Source organism: Oryzias melastigma, linkage group LG2 (genome assembly GCF_002922805.2).
Source record: "Oryzias melastigma strain HK-1 linkage group LG2, ASM292280v2, whole genome shotgun sequence".
Classification (NCBI taxonomy): Eukaryota; Metazoa; Chordata; class Actinopteri; order Beloniformes; family Adrianichthyidae; genus Oryzias; species Oryzias melastigma.
The window spans coordinates 9,061,501-9,079,078 of record NC_050513.1 but is presented as its reverse complement, the minus strand read 5'-3'; positions in this window follow the sequence as shown (position 1 = coordinate 9,079,078).

Genomic DNA, 17,578 nt, shown 5'->3' with positions numbered 1-17,578 from the left:
AGGAAAATGTTTTTATTAAACGGGAAGATTTTCATTTTTTAAATTTGTGTTTCAGATATGGTTCACACAAACCCATACCATGACACTCCCACCTTCTATGATTTAATATTGTTTTTCCCAACTCCTTTCAAAAACTTTAATTTCTCTCAACGTTTGAAGGACAATGCAGATGTTTTCATCACACATCCAAAGGCTGTTATTTAATTTATTTTAATTGAATTTCAGGTATAGCACAAGTCACCCCAGACCATGACACCCCCACCACCCATGTTTAATGATTGTTTTTCAACCATTTAAAATAAAAATCTCCCAAAGTTTGGAGGAAAATGCAGATTTTCTCATCCAACATGTGAATGTTGTTATTTTTTCCCTTTAAATGTAGTTTCTTTCAGTTGTGGTGAAAACCAAGCCCATACCATGACACTCCCACCTCCCATATTTAATTATTTTTTTCCCAAACATCTTTCAAAAGTTTTATTTCTCCCAAAGTTTAAAGAAAAATTCAAATGTTTTCAAACATGCAAAGGTTGTATTTTATGTATTTTAGTTGCATTTCAGGTACAGCACAAGCTAGCCCAGACCATGATACTCTCACCTTCCATATGTAATTACACCTTTCAAGACGTTTAATGGCTTTTAAAGTTTGGAAGAACATTTTTGTCAGAAATAATAACATTTTTTAATATACTTTTGGTAGTTTGCCCCATAAACATTCTCTTGATCTATTCTTGTTCAGCTACTTCACAACTAAACCATGGGTCTTAACTCTATAAAACCAAATAGTAACATTTTGCTGAATTGTCTGCTAATGTATCATGTATCTGGCACTGAGTCAAATAGCTTCCTGCCTGGAGTAGAGGATATCCCACCTCCGTCCTGTGAGGACTAAGGAGCTTTCCTTCAAACTTTCTCCCCTTGTTGTGTTCACTTTGTACACTTGCAGAAGCAGGAAGCTCATTTCCAGCCAAAGACTTCCTGCCAAGCAGCGCTTTTCTGGAGGATTATGTAGGCGGCGATCAGAGGTCAGGAAGTTGAGTTCAAGCAGTAAACATGTTGTTACACCATCTTTGTCGCTGACACATGAAGATATCTGGCCTAATCTTCCGTGATCACTGCTGGAATGTTTCCTTTTAACAGAGCTTAAGGAAAGTATTCAAGCCAAAGCAGCTTTTTTTCATCTGACACAATATCTAAGAAAACAGTTGACTCTGGCTAAGGTATGGGTCTGTTCACCTGTCAATTTTAAAAAAAAAAAAAAAAAAAAGAGAAAGCTGACTCATAATTATGTAACTGCACACACATTTGATCTGTGATAAAACTCAAACAGCTGAATAACAGAAATATTTACCAAAACTTATGTGTCATACATGAAAAGGGAAGGAAACCAGTTGGGACAACATGTTAGTTTAAGGTTGGAGATATCTTGTTTTTATCTTTTATTGTGTCTTACCTGTTTTTATTGTGAAGTGACCTTGAGAGCCTTGAAATGCGCTTCTAAATAAAGTGTATTATTATTACTATTATTATTGTTATTAATAGAGGAGTCGTTGGAGAATTGCTCGATTCTACAGCCTCCAGTGGTCATTCGAGGAACTGCATCACATGGTGCTTCCAGGTTTGGCTTCAAATGTGAAAAAAAAACATAACCCTCGGTTCTAAATGTGGCATCATTTTTAGCAATTGACTTTATCAAGATGAATTAGCAAAAAATAAATAAATAAATAACAACAACTAAGAATACTCAACAAAACAGAACATAATAAAAACTTAGAACACTAAAATCACTTAGAAAAAATTGTGCTTTTAACATGTTCTTGGAGCATTTATGTCACAATAAAAACATATAAAAATAAAATTAAGCTTAAAATTGCATTTTTTTGTTATGTTATGTTATGAAAGGAGAAGAAAAATCATAATCATAATCATAAAAAAACTATTGTGAACACTATTTGTCTGCAACTTCGACACATAGGATTCAAATTCATGACAACTCCATGGTTTGCTTCTCCTCTGTTCACTATTCATTGTTGCTAGGCGACAGAACATTCGCCGACATAATGGATAGAGTCGTCTAAATTCACAACCGCTAACCTCCGATCTACCCATTCAACGGAGGACAAATTTGACACAACCTCTACGTAGATATATTTTTTCACGCCTGCTGTTATTGGCGGACGATAAACCAAAAGAAGACATACTGCCACCTACTGGATCGGAGGTGTAATACCAGCATCCACTTTTAAGCTATGTTCAAACCACTCTCAGCAAGGAGGGTTCAAGCAGCCACTTCCATTGAAAAGTGCACATCTAATTGCACACCAGCTCAGTGGCCTTGTGGTAGAGTGTCCGCCCTGAGATCGGAAGGTCAAGAGTTCAAATCCCGACCAAGTCATACCAAAGACTGTAAACATGGAACCCAGTGCCTCCCTGTTTGACATGTTTTTAAAGGGTTGGATTGGGGGGTTAAACCACCAAATGGTCCAGAGCGCGGCTGTGTCTGCAGCTCACCCCTCCCCCAGGGGATGTGTCAAATGTGGAGAACAAACTTCACACCCCTCGGTGTGTGACAACTAATGGGATTTTATTTGAGCAAAACTCTCGCTTTCACGAAAGTTTTTACGACCATTTTAGCTCAACGATTTACACCACCTCCACTTTTCGTACCAAGCCTCTTCGAACTGTAGGTGGTACCAAACAAGAGAGTAGAAGAGAAGCCCCTCCCTGCTTGTCCAGTGTGAACACCAGATTTCCTAGCATGAGTTGGCACTTTTTTGCAACTGAAGTACCAAACCCAACGGGTGTTTTCTAAACCAGGTAAATAAAACCGCACACGTCTTCAGCTGGGTTTGTTTTGAAGAAGGACTTTCCCCTCCAGCTTTTGCATCTCTTTTCTTACTCCAACAGAGCCGAGTGGCTGTGGAAACAAGCAATGCTCAAACTGTTAGGATTAAGGGCGTTAAGGTACTTGGACATACATATACTTTTGGGGTATTTCCTCCCTGAGTTTCCTCGTCTATCCACATCCTGCTTCACACGAGCGTGGGCAAACCGCTGGGTGGTGTGTATTAATTAGGAGTGAGACTGTCATTGGGGCTCTGCTCTGCTGCCAGGCAGAAAGCAGCCTTATATAAGAGCCCACCACCGAGCCACCAGCAGGAACACAGTGTTCCTCACCCCACTGTGTTCTGACTGTCTACAGCCATGTGTGGATGGTGTATGTGTGTGTGTAGAGAAACAAACAAATATATAAATAAATAAAGCTTCCCTGTCAGTTCTGAGGTTATAAATATCAGGAGCAAACAACAGTGCAATCTGGATTAAACTAGTGGGTCATGTGAAAAAAGGAACGCATTGTTTATTAAACAGAATATGGAGACAGGGCTTGGAGAAACTGAGATGCTTTTTAGGAACGAAGAGGCAACAACAGTCAGGAATTGTCGATTTACTGCAGGTGATGAGTAGAAGAAGAATAAATGGGGGCAATTTCGTCCAAATGTGTGTCAACATAATGCTAATTTGATGAAGAAGCAGTTGGGGTTTTGGAATCAAATTCCTGGCTCTGTTTTCCAAAAAAATACAAGTTAAAATGTCACTTTTAGGAAACAATTTTCCCAAATACTTTGCCATTCAAACAACTAGGTCAAAAGTGTAAGATGTAAATGGTAAACTTTAATAGCGCTTTCCTTACTACCTTGAAGGCCAAAAGTGCTTCATGCTACGTTCATACTAGGGATTCAGCACAGAAATATGCTAAATGGACATTCTTTGACGTGTGTTTAGCCCATGGTGTTCACATTGGATGGGCAGGGAGGGGCTTCTTTTTTTCCTGTATGACTGTTCATGAGCACATGTGCACAACCTATAGTTGTAAATGTCGAAGCAAGATTTTTACTTTATTAACTCTATATGAAAGACCTGGGCCGAATCTAGATTGTGTCTCCCTACGCTCCAATTGTAGGGACATTGAAAGGGCTAGGGTTGTCCAAAATACGGTGTGTCGCGGAGAAGAAGCGTTTTTCTTCAGGTGGGTGCGCTTTGAACCTCAGAAGTTTACATGTAAATGTAAATAATGACTTTTTAGTTTTAATTTTTTAAAGTTAAAAACTGTTGTTGTTGGTATTTCTGAGTGCTAGCCGCTACCATGCTAACGTACCTTACCGGCCACTGTTGATGACATCATCGAGTGGGAGAAACGTTTGAATTTGTAGACACGGGTTGTGTCTGACTTCGCCCCCCAATCACTATATAGTGCGTTCGCCATGTTCCATGCTGTCCAAATCTACTAATTCCAAAATCGAGTGCACTCGAAATCTCCCAGAGGTCTTTGCGAAAAACTAGCGTCCATTGATGCTCACTAAATTAACAAATATAGACCACAATGTATTGCGGGTGAACAATTTTGAAAAAAAAAAAAGGTTTTGACATCATATCCGGAGTTTAGAAAAAAGAAAGAAAAGTAGTGAGCATCGTGTCCGAATTACCTTTAAAACCCAGGGCACTATATAGTCCCGCACTAAACAGTTTTTTAGTAGTTAGGGGTTAGAGGGGGAATTCAGATACAACCACAGTTTTTCCCAACATTCTCACTTGGTTGGTTTGGGCCCCCTCTGTGTCATGTTTTGGGTGTCCCTAACTCTTCCTTTTTTTAGATGTGCTCAGGAGTCCCCAACTTCTGGGCCACAGATGGGGGGAAAAATGCATACGCTAATCATGGGTCCCCAACCCTACCGGATTGGTACCTGTACCCTAACCGCGGTACCCCAACACAGTACCAGTACCCTAACCCGGTACTGGTTCCGCGTCCGGTACTGCATCCTAAGAGTTGGAGACACATTATTTAATAGGAACAGCTTGCACGTCAAAAAACAATGAATTTCGTACACATAGAACGATAAAAAGTGATGCAGAAGGGCCCTAACCATTTGTACATATATATCAAGTTAGGAGTCAGAATGAGTAGATTTTTCCACAACTCCATTTGGAGGGTTAAACATAGGGGTAGGGAGAAGCCATAGCAGGAGGAGAAGAACTCTGATTTGACTTTGGTGTCATATTATTTAAGGTTTAAATTGATTTATTCTGGAATACTATTCTTGCCTTTTTATTATTCATATATAATAAAAAGTAACGGCTTTAAAATTGTAAAAATTGGCATTCTGCAAGTTTTTTAGACTATTTTGGAATATACTAAGATTGTTTAGGCTATTTTGGAGTTTAGCTAATATTTCAGTTACATGCTAGCTGTTTTGGCTAATTTAGGCTTTTCTTTATAAGTTTTTTAGGCTAATATTCACATGCTAGCTGTTTTGGCTAATTTAGACTTTTCTTTTTAAGTTTTTTAGGCTAATATTCACATCCTAATGCCAGCTGTTTTGGCTAATTTATGCTTTTTTCAGTATTTTAGGATATTTTGAAGTTTAGCTAATTTTTTCAGCTACATGCTAGCTGTTTTAGCAAACCTAAGTTTTTTTTGTTTGTTTTTTAGGCTAATTTAGCATTTAGCTAATATTTTAGCTGGCTAACAGCTTCAGCATTTTCAGCTATTAGCTTCCGTGTTTTCAGCTTTCAGCTTCAGCGTTTTTATCTATCAATTTCAGCATCTTTAGCAATCAGCAAGCATCTTCAGCGGCTAAATTGACACTAGCATTATCACAGCTAATGCTATATATCTAGTTTATAATTATGATAAAAAGTTATAGTTTTAAAGTTTTCAAAATGTAGTTTTAGTGTGTTCAATAAATGTTTATCCTGTTCGGATAAGGTGTGTTTTGGATTTTGGCCCCTTGTGCGATTGAGTTTGACACCCCTTATGTAGACAAACTATATATACACCCAAAAGTCCTTGATTGGCCATGATTCACATAACTTTCTCATTTATTTATTTATTAACTTATGTTAAGCACGGTGGTGGATTGGTCATGATTTGGGTTGATCACCGATCGACAGTCCAGACGGACACACTAAACCATGAAACACGACGGTGACTTAAAGCCTCTCTGATTGGGTGTCCGGGAGCTGTTTTATGTCTAATTTCAAAGAGTCTTTTTATTTTCTGCCTAACCCTGCCCTAACCTTAGAATTAAGAGGGATTCGCTTTCCTCGTTCACAAAAGAGCGACGCAGAAAACATATCATTTTCTTTTTTCGCCAAATCAGTGCGGCCACATCTGACCTCTGCGGCCAAACCACATGAGAGGACCACGGGAGCAGCAGTTTTGACTGTTTGGTGCCGCTGTTGTCTTTGGCTCGGCGACAGAAAGGACGGGCTGCTAAATAAAGCCCGCCCGAGAATTTCTCAGTCCTGCGCGACTGGAGAAGGTTCCTTAAATACAGTTTGCCGCTTTGAAGCATGTGAGCGCTATTACTGGATTCCCTGGATTTCTCCTCTTGGATCCGTTCACACAGAGGAAGGAATTTATCTGCGGACAGCGGGGGAAGGGGGAGAGATGAAACGCTCCTGCTTTGTCAACATTAGATGATTTGGAGCTCTAGTTTGTCTGTAAACTGTGACATTCAACCTTTGAAGATCAGAAAACGCCTGAGAATCTAAGGGAGTCGCCAAAATAAAAGCATGCTAACCTGATAAGGAGCAGAAAAGTTTTTTTTTTAATTTTTGGAAAGTTTTATGATAAATATTATCAAATAAAAATAAGTTTAGCCTTAAAATTGAATTTAAAATTCAATCAAACTTTAGTAATCCTTCAGACAATGCATACAAATGTGAGTTCAGCTTAAATTATTATTGATAATTCATGTAGAGAAAATGGCATGTTCAAGTTGGGGTGGGATTATATAAGTTCGCTTCCCTCCACTCCCTTTCAAGTGATCTACTTGTGATTCATTATGTGATACTTCATTTCATGTATTATGACCTGATTGCTTGAAATAAACCATTTCAGTCATTCATTCATTCAAATTGCATAAATTAAGATTATCAAAGTTGAGATAAACCCTTCCTGGGTTATTTTTGCTATATTTTCACACCTAAATATCACAAAAACAATACCCACAGTTTATAAAACAACATTTTTGTTACATCTAAGGACATTTTTTGACATAAATTTCTAAAGATTGTTGAATACATTTCAAGAATGTCCTTTATTCTTAGTATCTTTTGATCATCACCTTTTTTAAATGTGTATTAACTAGGGCCGGGAATCGAAAAAAAAAAATTAACTAATTAATCGCAAACTGAAAAAAATTAATCTAGATTAATCGCAATTTTTTTTTTTGTCTCCATATTTGCCGACCACATTGTCTGCAAATAATCACAATAAACATTAAGAACATTTATTTTTAATTCATGCTGTCAATCGATTACAAAAAAGAAATGTGATTAATCGCACTTTTGTGTTGGAGTTAATCACAATTAATCGCAATGTTTTACCAGGTAAATGTATTTGTACAATCTGGCACCAAACCATGGATCAAATAATCCACAAAAATATCAAGACTAAAGTACTGCTATAGTATGAATGTACTAAAAAAAAAAACGTTTGAATATTCATTTATTTCTTTTGTAAGCGACCATACAGTAGGATAATACCTGACGAAATGTTTTATAGCACGCAGTGGAAGCCGGAACTGCCGAGTTAAGCGAAGGACTGTTTCTTTGATTAATTTGCGTTAATACTTATTAACGCGTAAATTCTTTTTGACTAAACGCGTTAATGTTCACAGCCCTAGCATTAACTATAGTTGTTTGTGTGGATCAGGGCGATCATCTCTGATCTTCCTCAAGAGTTTCTGAATGGCAGAAATTTGATCAATGTTGACGTTACTGGGAAATCGCTCCCCTTCGGAGCCTCCAGAGGTCGTTTGTGGAACTGCAACACTTACCTGGTTTTCATGACATTCAGGAAGAGAAGGTCTGGCTATAGCAGTGGTTGCAAAGGGTGGAAGAAGAACAACAATATTGTTTATTGTCATTGTACGTTGTGCTAACAAATAGTACAGAAGAACCTAACAAAGTTTTATTTTTTTTATTTTTTTACTTAATGATATTTTGAAATTTTTTCTGCTACTTACTGTTGAATTTTTAAGTTTCCTTTTTACTTTATAGTATTTTCAAGGTTTTTTTTAATTACTTAGTGTTTATAGGTTTTTTTTCTTTATGTAATATTTTTAAAGCTTTTTTTTTAAAAAAAACTATAAATAATATTTTGAATTGTTTTTAACTTTTCATGAGGTTTGTCTAAATCCAGGCCTTGAGGGTCGCTGTCCTACATGTTTTCCAACCAAGCTGTCGTTGAAGCTCCTTATTGTCTAAACACACCTGATCCAGGTAATCATCAGCAGATACGGCGGGGATTCTGGAAAACCAGCTGGAGGCCGGCCCTCGAGGCCTGGAGTTTGGACACTACATGTTATTGTCATTTTTACTTACTTTGCATATTATTATTTTATTTACAAGGTAATTTGTTGTATTTTTTCCTTTATATAGTTTTCTTCAGTTTTCTTTTTTCCTTACATAGTATTTTGAAGTTTTTTGTAAGTAGTATTTTTAAGTTTATTTGTAATAATACATCATAATTTTTTTAAGTTTTCTATTTGCTTTACATAGTAGTTTTAAGGATTTTTTAAAAAATCAAAGTATTTTCTAGTTTTTTTAACCTTTATATACTATTCTTAAGTTGTTTTTTTTTCACTTTACATTGTGTTTTTAACATTTTTTTAAAGTAGTATTTTTTAGTTTGTTTTAAACGATACATAACATTTTTAAGTTTCCTATTTACTTTACATAGTATTTTTTTTTAGGATTTTTAAAAAATGTACAAAGTGTTTTCTAGTTTTGGGTTTTTTTAACGTTTGTATGGTATTCTTAAGTTTTCTTTTTTACTTTTTTTTATAGTTTTTCAACTTTACATAGTCTTTTCAATTTTTCAAAACTTTATTTTTTAAGGAATTTTTTTAACTTCACATGGTGTTTTTAAGGATTTTTTTAAAAATATGTATTATATTAACTTTTTTTTAACTTTACATAGTATTTTTTGTGCTTCTTACTACACAGTGTTACATTCTCTTAACTTTGCGTAGTATTTTCAAGTTTTTGTAACTTTACACAGTGTTTTAAAGTAATATACACTTTAAAAAATTGCAAACAGTGAATTGCTTCGTTTCAAGAAACATATATTTGATTTATGGAGTTTTTTTTTAAGAATGTTTGGATTGTTAAATATAATATATTTACATCGGTGTACCTCATATTTGTTATTTTCAGACATATAATTTCCGATTACCAGAGCAATCTACCCGTATCGAAGTGGTCATATTTTCTTACTTTTCTCTCAAACGGGCAGAACATCAAACTTGTTTGAAGAGACTTTGACAAAACAAAGTTTATGCGTTCTCTTTGCAGATTTTTGTTCACTTTTAGCACGGAAACACATCTTAGATTTCATTTTTTACGAACACCGGTTGCACTGCAAATTCTACTGGAAATGGAACCGTAAATAAACAAACGCATGACATTTTTGAAGTTTTCAATCCTTTAAAGTCACTTACTGCTCTAATTTCTATGTTCACATGGTACATTTTCAGGCTGGAAGTGCTGCGAGTGTGCATCTTCTGTAAACTAAAGCTGAATTTGTGGAACAAGCTGCAGATTACAGCGACTGAGGGTCTTACTGAGCTGCTCTTTTGGCTCCACTGAGCCCCTCTGCCGGATCGCCGCTGAGGCTGCGGCTCCAGAGGGGATTGGGAATCGCTGGCCCCATTATTTCTCCCTGAATCAGCCTAAGGAGGGTTTCAGCCGGGCTCAGTGAACTCAGCGGTGCAGCAGCAGGGTGGAGCTGTGACCCACATACAGCAGCCAGCGCTGGCTCCTCACAGAGGGGATGACGGAGGCACAACGGCACTGCTGATCCCTCCACCAAACATAACACACTGACATAGATTTGACAAATACTGGTCAAAAATCATAGATTTGAAACACAAATGTGTTTGTTTTTGGCAGTTAAGATAATGGTTGGATCAAAACTTCCTGTCTGATTTTGTTGATTAAGTATCTGTCAAGTCCTGCCTGATTATTAGCTGATTATTAAAAAATAAGTATGGCTTAGAATGCAATTACCGTATTTTTTGGACTATAAGGCATGCTGGAAAATAAAAAAGAATTTTTGAATATCCTATTTAAATCTCCTGGAGTATAAGCCGCACCTTAGGGAGAAATTTGTTCAACAAAATACAGGAACAAAATACAGACATTTAATTTTAATATATCAGAATACATAACGAGAAAATACGGACACACCGAGCATGTGACGCGTGTTCTTGAACATTCCATCTATACGTTTGAGATGCGCCTCCAGTGCGTTGCGTTGACAATAATCAATCAGAATGTTCTGACGTCTTTAAAAAGGCAGGGGCGGACTTACCATTAGGCAAAAGTGGGCCATCGCCTGGGCCCCCCAGCTCCTTCAGGGCCCCACTTTACCCGCAGAACCAAAGAAAAAAACTTTTCTCCCAATTATTGAAAATCAGTTTTGAAATGTGTTTGTTCATTTTAGATAGCACCAATTAAAGCACCCAAAAAGACATAAAAAAATGTCAAAGTATAATTGAAGGAAAAAATGATAAAACAAAAAAATGCTTAAAGATAACAAAGAAAATGTTGTTTAAAAAACAAAAATATAAAAAAAGAACAAAAATAAATAGAACAAAAAAATGTAAAAGTATAATGGAAGGAAAAAATTTTTTTTTTTTTAAAAACAAAACAGTTATTTAAAACACAAAAATGTAAGAAAAAAAGAAAACAAAAGAAAAATGAATATAACAAAAAAACTGCAACAATTAATTTTGAACAATTTTGAAACAAAAAAGGAACAAAATAATTTGACAAAAAATGTTTAAAAATAAAGAAAAATGAATAAAAAAGTAAAAAGCAAAGAAAAAGGAATAAATTATTGAAACAATGAAAATGTAAAACAAAGAACAAGGAAGACAATTGATAAAACAAAAAAGACAAGAAAAAAATTGGGTCAAATTTGATCCAGTGGGTACTTCAAGGTTAAAAAAAATATCTAAAATAATCTATATTTAGTGTAACATTCCCATGCGACAACGCACGCTAACGACACAGATACCACCGGCGTCCTTTTTGAAAATTTTGCCTGCCAAAAATATAACATCATTTATGACACAAAACATGCGATTTACAAGAACTCAGTGAGGAAGGAGAGGCAAGGAGGTGATGGAGGGGGACAGGCTATTCGACACGGAGTGGCGGGGACAAACTGCCACTCCGTGGCAGACCAGAGACGCAACGGTTGTGGAACAGACTCCATTTGAGATGCAAAATAGACGTGATGCAAAGTAGACGCAATGTAAAAGCAAAGCACAGTAGATGCGACGCAAAGTAGATCTAACGCAACATAGGCGTAATGTAGCTGCGATGCAACATTGGAGCAATGTAGACACAATGTAAAAGCGACACAACGTAGACGCGAAGCGAAGTAGATGCAACGCCGCAACATAGATGCAACTTAGACGCAGCCCAGCATAGACGCAATGTAGATGCAACGTAGACTCAATAAAAAAGCGGCGCAAAGTAGACGCAACGCAAAGTAGATGCGATGCAACGTAGATGTGACTCAAGGTTGAAGCGACGCAACGTAGACGCGACGCAACGTAGACGCGACGCAACGTAGACGCAACGCAACGACTGCATTGCTGCATTACTTACAGCGACCTCTAGCAGTTGTTGCAATTTGTTTAAAAAATCAATCACGTGTGTTTAAAGTTGCACCCCTGGAGAAACCATTCAAAAATTTTGCACGCCAGAAAAAAATGGTACAAAATTCAAAGATCAGCGAAGGGCGCACAGGACACAGTGGGGGATTATGGGTAACTGGCAAAAGAGTGTTATTCCAAACCACCAATCCTTACATATACTTTTAAAGCACCTTAAAAATGTTCAGGTTTTTACTACATAATTTATATATATAATATATAAATTTAATATATTTTTATAAATGGGACTTGTTTATTTTTTTGGCTTTCTGTCTATTTTCTCCTTTTCATAAACGTCTGTTTCTCAATAATCAATAATTGTCAATGGAAAATCCCCAAAAGACAGTTGGCAGTCACTGAAGATCTCCAGATAAATCAACAACCGTGCAGCACGTGTCCGTCTGGACGGGAGAGCGAGTTCTCGCGTGTCCTCGCGTGTTCTCGCGTGAGCGGAGGGTCGAGCTCTGCTCTCTGCCGCCGTGTGCGTCCCGCTCTGAGGCGGCCGGACTGCACGTGCTCGGACAGGCATGTGGAGTCCGGGTCCCGCCCGCCCCTCCTCAGACGCTGCTGCTGCTGTTTACCGCGCCGGCAGCCGGGTGGAAGACTCCCCGGCCCGCCGGTCCACATGCTGCCTTATCAGCCCGACGGCCTAACAGCTTGTAAACATGTTTTTCAGAGGAAATTCTCACGAAAAAATAGTGATGTAAAAGGCCAAACACGTATCCCCGCTTTGTATGGCATGAAGCAACATGATTTACAAGTCTGTTGTGGTGAAGAAAAGACAGGAGAAAAAAAGAAACGAAAATGAAAATATGGAGAGACTCCAGCCTGAACATAAACAAAATTCTTGAAAATACGTTTCCTGGGAGAAATCTTTACAAGTAACACAAAATGTTTAATTAATAATAAAAATAAACACTTAAAGTTCATTTTATCACTTCAGTATAACTATAGTTACCATGAATGTGTAGTTATTGAGTACTTCTTTAGATGAAATTGGAACATTTTGAGTTTACAATATTTAATAAAATACTCTCCAAGCATCACTTTTGTAAGGAATACCCAGTAGAGTTGATTAGACTATTATGTTTTCTCAGAATACTATGGATTTTATTAACACAAAATATTAAACTAACACGGAATTGTTCTCAATACTACAAGTTGTGTTTTGTCATTTGACTTTTGTTGTTGTAATGATTGTGCCCTTTCGGTTTGTTTGATATTTTTAGGGGAGTTCTGTTTTCAGGCTCTCCTTAGCAAAAAGTAGTTTACTTAAGTATACTACAAGTATGCAAAAAACTTTACTTTTCATGTAATATTTATATATTGTACATTTAAAATATTACAATTTATTCTGAAGAAGTGTTCAGTTTGAATACTTCCTATACTGTTTGTAAATGGTCAATAGTTTTTATACTTACAGTATTCTCAAACATACTCATTAAATTATACTTCAAGTGAAGTAGTTTTGCGGAGGGTTGTTTTTTCTGCTGTCACTATCTCACCTGGTTTCATTTGATAATTACAGACAGCTGTCTTCATTTAAGTATTTACTTTCAGAGTATTTGAGTGTATGATTTTCATCTTTGTCTCCCTATTGTTGTGTACCTTATCAAATCAAATTAAACCTCAAGTAAATTAAATTCCTATTAAGTCGAATCAAACCCAATCAAGTCGAGTCAAATCAAACCCAATCAAATCAAGTCAGACCAAACCCAATCAAGTTAAGTCAAATCAAACCCAATCAAGTTAAGTCAAATCAAACCCAATCAAGTCAAACCTAATCAAGTCAAGTCAATTCATACTTAATTAAGTCAAGTCAAATTAAACCAAGTCGAGTCAAGTCAAGTCAAGTCAAATCAAAACCAATCAAATCAACTCAGACCAAAACCAATCAAGTTAAGTCAAATCAAACCCAATCAATTCAAATCAAACCTAATCAAGTCAAATCAAACCCAATCAAGTCGAGTAAACTCAAGTCAAAGTCAAACCCCATCAAATCAAGTCAAATAAAACCCAATCAAATCAAGTCAAAGTTTATTTATGTAGCACTTTTCCTATTGCTCCACCCATGTTTTTAATGCATTTTACAAAAAACATTTTTCTATTTCAAAAACACAAAAACCTTCATAAACACACAGGCACACAAAGTAACACATTATTTGTCATGATTCAGTACTTGGGTTTTATCATGTTCTGTTTTCTGTGAGTCTCTCCATGTCCAGGTCAAATCATCCACAGGTGTCTTCATTCAGTTAACTCAGCCGAGTTAAGTGTCTGGTCTTCAGGTCTGTATTGTCAGGTCATCTGTTCTGTTATGTCACTGGTTTGTTCTCCCATGGTTTTGTCAGCTTATTTAGTAAATGTTTACGTTTCAGCAAACAAGTCTTGTCTCCTGTCTTAACGGTTTTGTCACATTTAATTTTTTTTTTTTTTTTTTTATTGGGTCCGTCATCTCCTGAGTAGTTTTACTCCGACTGGCTGACAGAGAGGCAAACAGCCAGTCGACCAGAGGTCAGTTTGTCTGTGCAGCGAGTCCCGATAGACTGCCGTCTGTGACCCCGTCCCGCCTGCAGCCTGCTTTTCTCTCGTGTTTCCCGGTGTGTTTGCTCCAAAAACATGACCTTTGTCCAACTACACCAAAGGGAATCACCTTTCATCTAGTTTTCAATCGAACTTATTATCTCTGTGTTTTTTTTTTTTTTTTTTTTTAATTTTTACAAGCCTTGCTAGTTTACTGGGAGATTGTATTGTGTGAGTGAAAAATTCCACTGGAACTCACTGACCACACAAGCTAACGCTAACAATGTAGCGCTAGTGTCCAAACTTGGCCAAAAACGTGTAATATATTGACTTAATAACAGATTTAACCTATTTTTAAAATCTATTTTCAGTTTACTAAATTTCAAATAACATTACAATCTTTGACAAACCATTGACAGTATATAGAGATGGAGAGAAAACGCCGTTCCTCCGGCTCCAACGTAATGAAATCAATTCAGTCGCCATTGTTTTGTGGATGTCGCCATGTTGGAACCAGACGACGTTTGTAAGTGGTGATTGGTCTGTGTTGGTCTGAGTCATCGCTTCTATGGCAACCAGACTGGCTAATCAGGAGTGAGCTTTTTGGAAAGCCACACCCCTTTGGTTTGGAACTTCGATGATACATGTTTTTAAGTAAAGTTCAATTTTTGGGCAAAAGTTGCTTAAAAAACATCCCATTTTTATGAAGAGGCAAGTATCCAGGATCGTGTTGAAGTTCTCTCACTATTCACTGTTGCTACCCAATCTGTGCTAACTACCTGATCAGTACCGACTACCTGATTGGTACACAGCATTCACAGATCACATCACTTCCTGTTGTCGCCAAAATTGCGACAGTGAAGCCCTTTGAATTAGATTAGTTTTTGCTGTTGCTTGTAATTCATCACTACTAATAATAATTAAAAGATTAGCTAATGCTAGCATTTCTCAAAAGACTAACTCATGCTAGCATTGTTTGAAAGATAAGCTCACAGTTGGATTTCCGCACAGTTTTGCCTTTTTTACAATTGTCAGAACTACTTAAACAATGGATAACTCTGTGTTTAAACCAATTCAACTTTCGGTCCAGTTTTGTACATAGACCGTGCAGTCCTAATCTTTCTTTTTTAATTTTTAATTTTGTTTTTCTGCATTGAACTAACCTTATATAAAACATTAAAACATTTTAAGAGTTAATTATATTGCTTACATTTCCGTTAAATTACTTCAGTCAAAGTAGGTCCATTTTACATGTATGGGGTACCGATTGGGTAGCTGTTACAGGTTGGGTAGCGACACTCACTACCTTGTGCACTGTTTGCCATTTTGTCAGGAATTCCTACAATTCCCAAATCCAGTGCCCTGGAGATTTCCCAGAATTCTTTGCAAAAAAACAGTATGCATGAATGCTAGCTAGATTGGCAAATATAGACCACAATGCATTGCGTTAGAACAATTTGCCTTCGTAGATGGTTCATATTTGTTTTTACTTTAGAACATGTGTGATGGTGAAATAAAATAAATGAAAAAAATAAAACAAAAAATAGTATGAAGTGTTTGAAATGCATTTAATTTGTGTAAAAAAAGTGTACAGTACACATAAAAAAGATTGAAAGATTGCCTAAAAGCTAATGAAAAATAAGACCTCTAAATAATGAAGACCTTCAAATTTATGTATTTTATCCTGGAATGACATATTTGTTAACATAGACATTTAAAAAATAAACCTGAGACGTCATAATAATAAATAATTGGATCATAACAAATGCTAGCAACAGTAACTTTGATGAATCAACTTTTTTGTCAGTAGAATCTGTTCTTGTAGCTTCAAGAATTCTCATTTTGACATTTTTTTTAAAGATATTTTACTCACAAAAATAGCTTAGATTTTTGTTTAAAGCCCTGCATGCTTTGGGCTGAGCAGGTGCTGTCAATCAGAGGCTAATATGCAAATGAACCCTCTGGTACTTCAGGTGTTTGCATTAAGCTGCTTTGCATGTAAAACATGTTTGTATTCTGACACGCACAGCCGGGTAAGAGTGGATTTACACCACTGCTTATGTCTATTTGAAATTCCAGGGCTTAAAGGTCGATGCAACAGAACACCTGCAGAGTTGTGCTAGATTCTTACATGGGAAAAAGTCACACATTAAATGTATTTTGTTTTCAAACTAAATTAGCAACCAAAAAGATTTATTTAAAATTGACTCAAAATATGTTATTTTTCACTAAAAACTTGAAATGCTAGCTAAAAAAAACAGTTTTGTCTACCCATTTTTTTGTTACGGCCTAGAGAAAGTCTTGACAAATTGGGGGCTCGTCCGGGATTTTACGTGACACTGGATCTTTGGACTCCTTAATTGTATCCTCCACTTCATTTATATATATATATATATATATATATATATATATATATATATATATATATATATATATAAAATTACGCTCAAAATTGCTTTTCTGAGTGTTTTTTTTATTCAAATCATTGTAAATTAGGAGCAGACGAAATAAATTCAATTTAAAAAAGATTGAATTTGTGGCAAGCTCCTGGCTCCGCCCCACTCTGAATAGATCCACATACACTATAAAAAGTGAATTGTATCAATTAACTAAAGTATTTTTTTACATTTGGAATAATATTTTCTTATCAAGTTATATTTTCAAGTTGACTAAAGTTATAGTATTTCTAATTTTAAAAATTTGATAAAAACAAATAATTTTGAATGAACTCTGATGAACTTCTGCCGCTCTGCAGAAACTATGTCCTAGAAACTGACACTTTTTTCAGGGGGGGGGGGGGATAATGAATTTAAAGATCCCTGAAAATAGATTTAAAAAAAGATTAAATAAAATATCATAAATATAATAAAATATCTTCACCTACTGCAATGTTTGCTGACTTTTGACCAGATTTACTCATCTCTTGTCTGAGGTCCCAAAACGTCTACAAACTTTCTTCATCACATCCGAAATCCCCAAAAGTCGTCTCACTGGCGGGTCTCACAAAGGTCGAGCCCGCCCGGCCTCATCCCGTCTAATCCCATATGTATCAGAAAGAGCCGACTTTCGGTTCTGCCGTCTGCAATTATACAAATCTCTGTAAATTCTCAGAAAACAGCAGTCAGTTAACATCCATTGCACACCGTTTAGCCCCTGACCCTTAATCCACATGTGTTAGGCAACATGGAGCGAGCATGACATCCGAGCTTTAAACGCCACGTTCCCTGTCACAATCAAAAGCCAGGCACGCCAGGCCAGATTAGGAGTGGCGGTAGACTTTGGTGCTCACATCCAGCCGGCCGCATACATTCTGAGGGATTATCCCC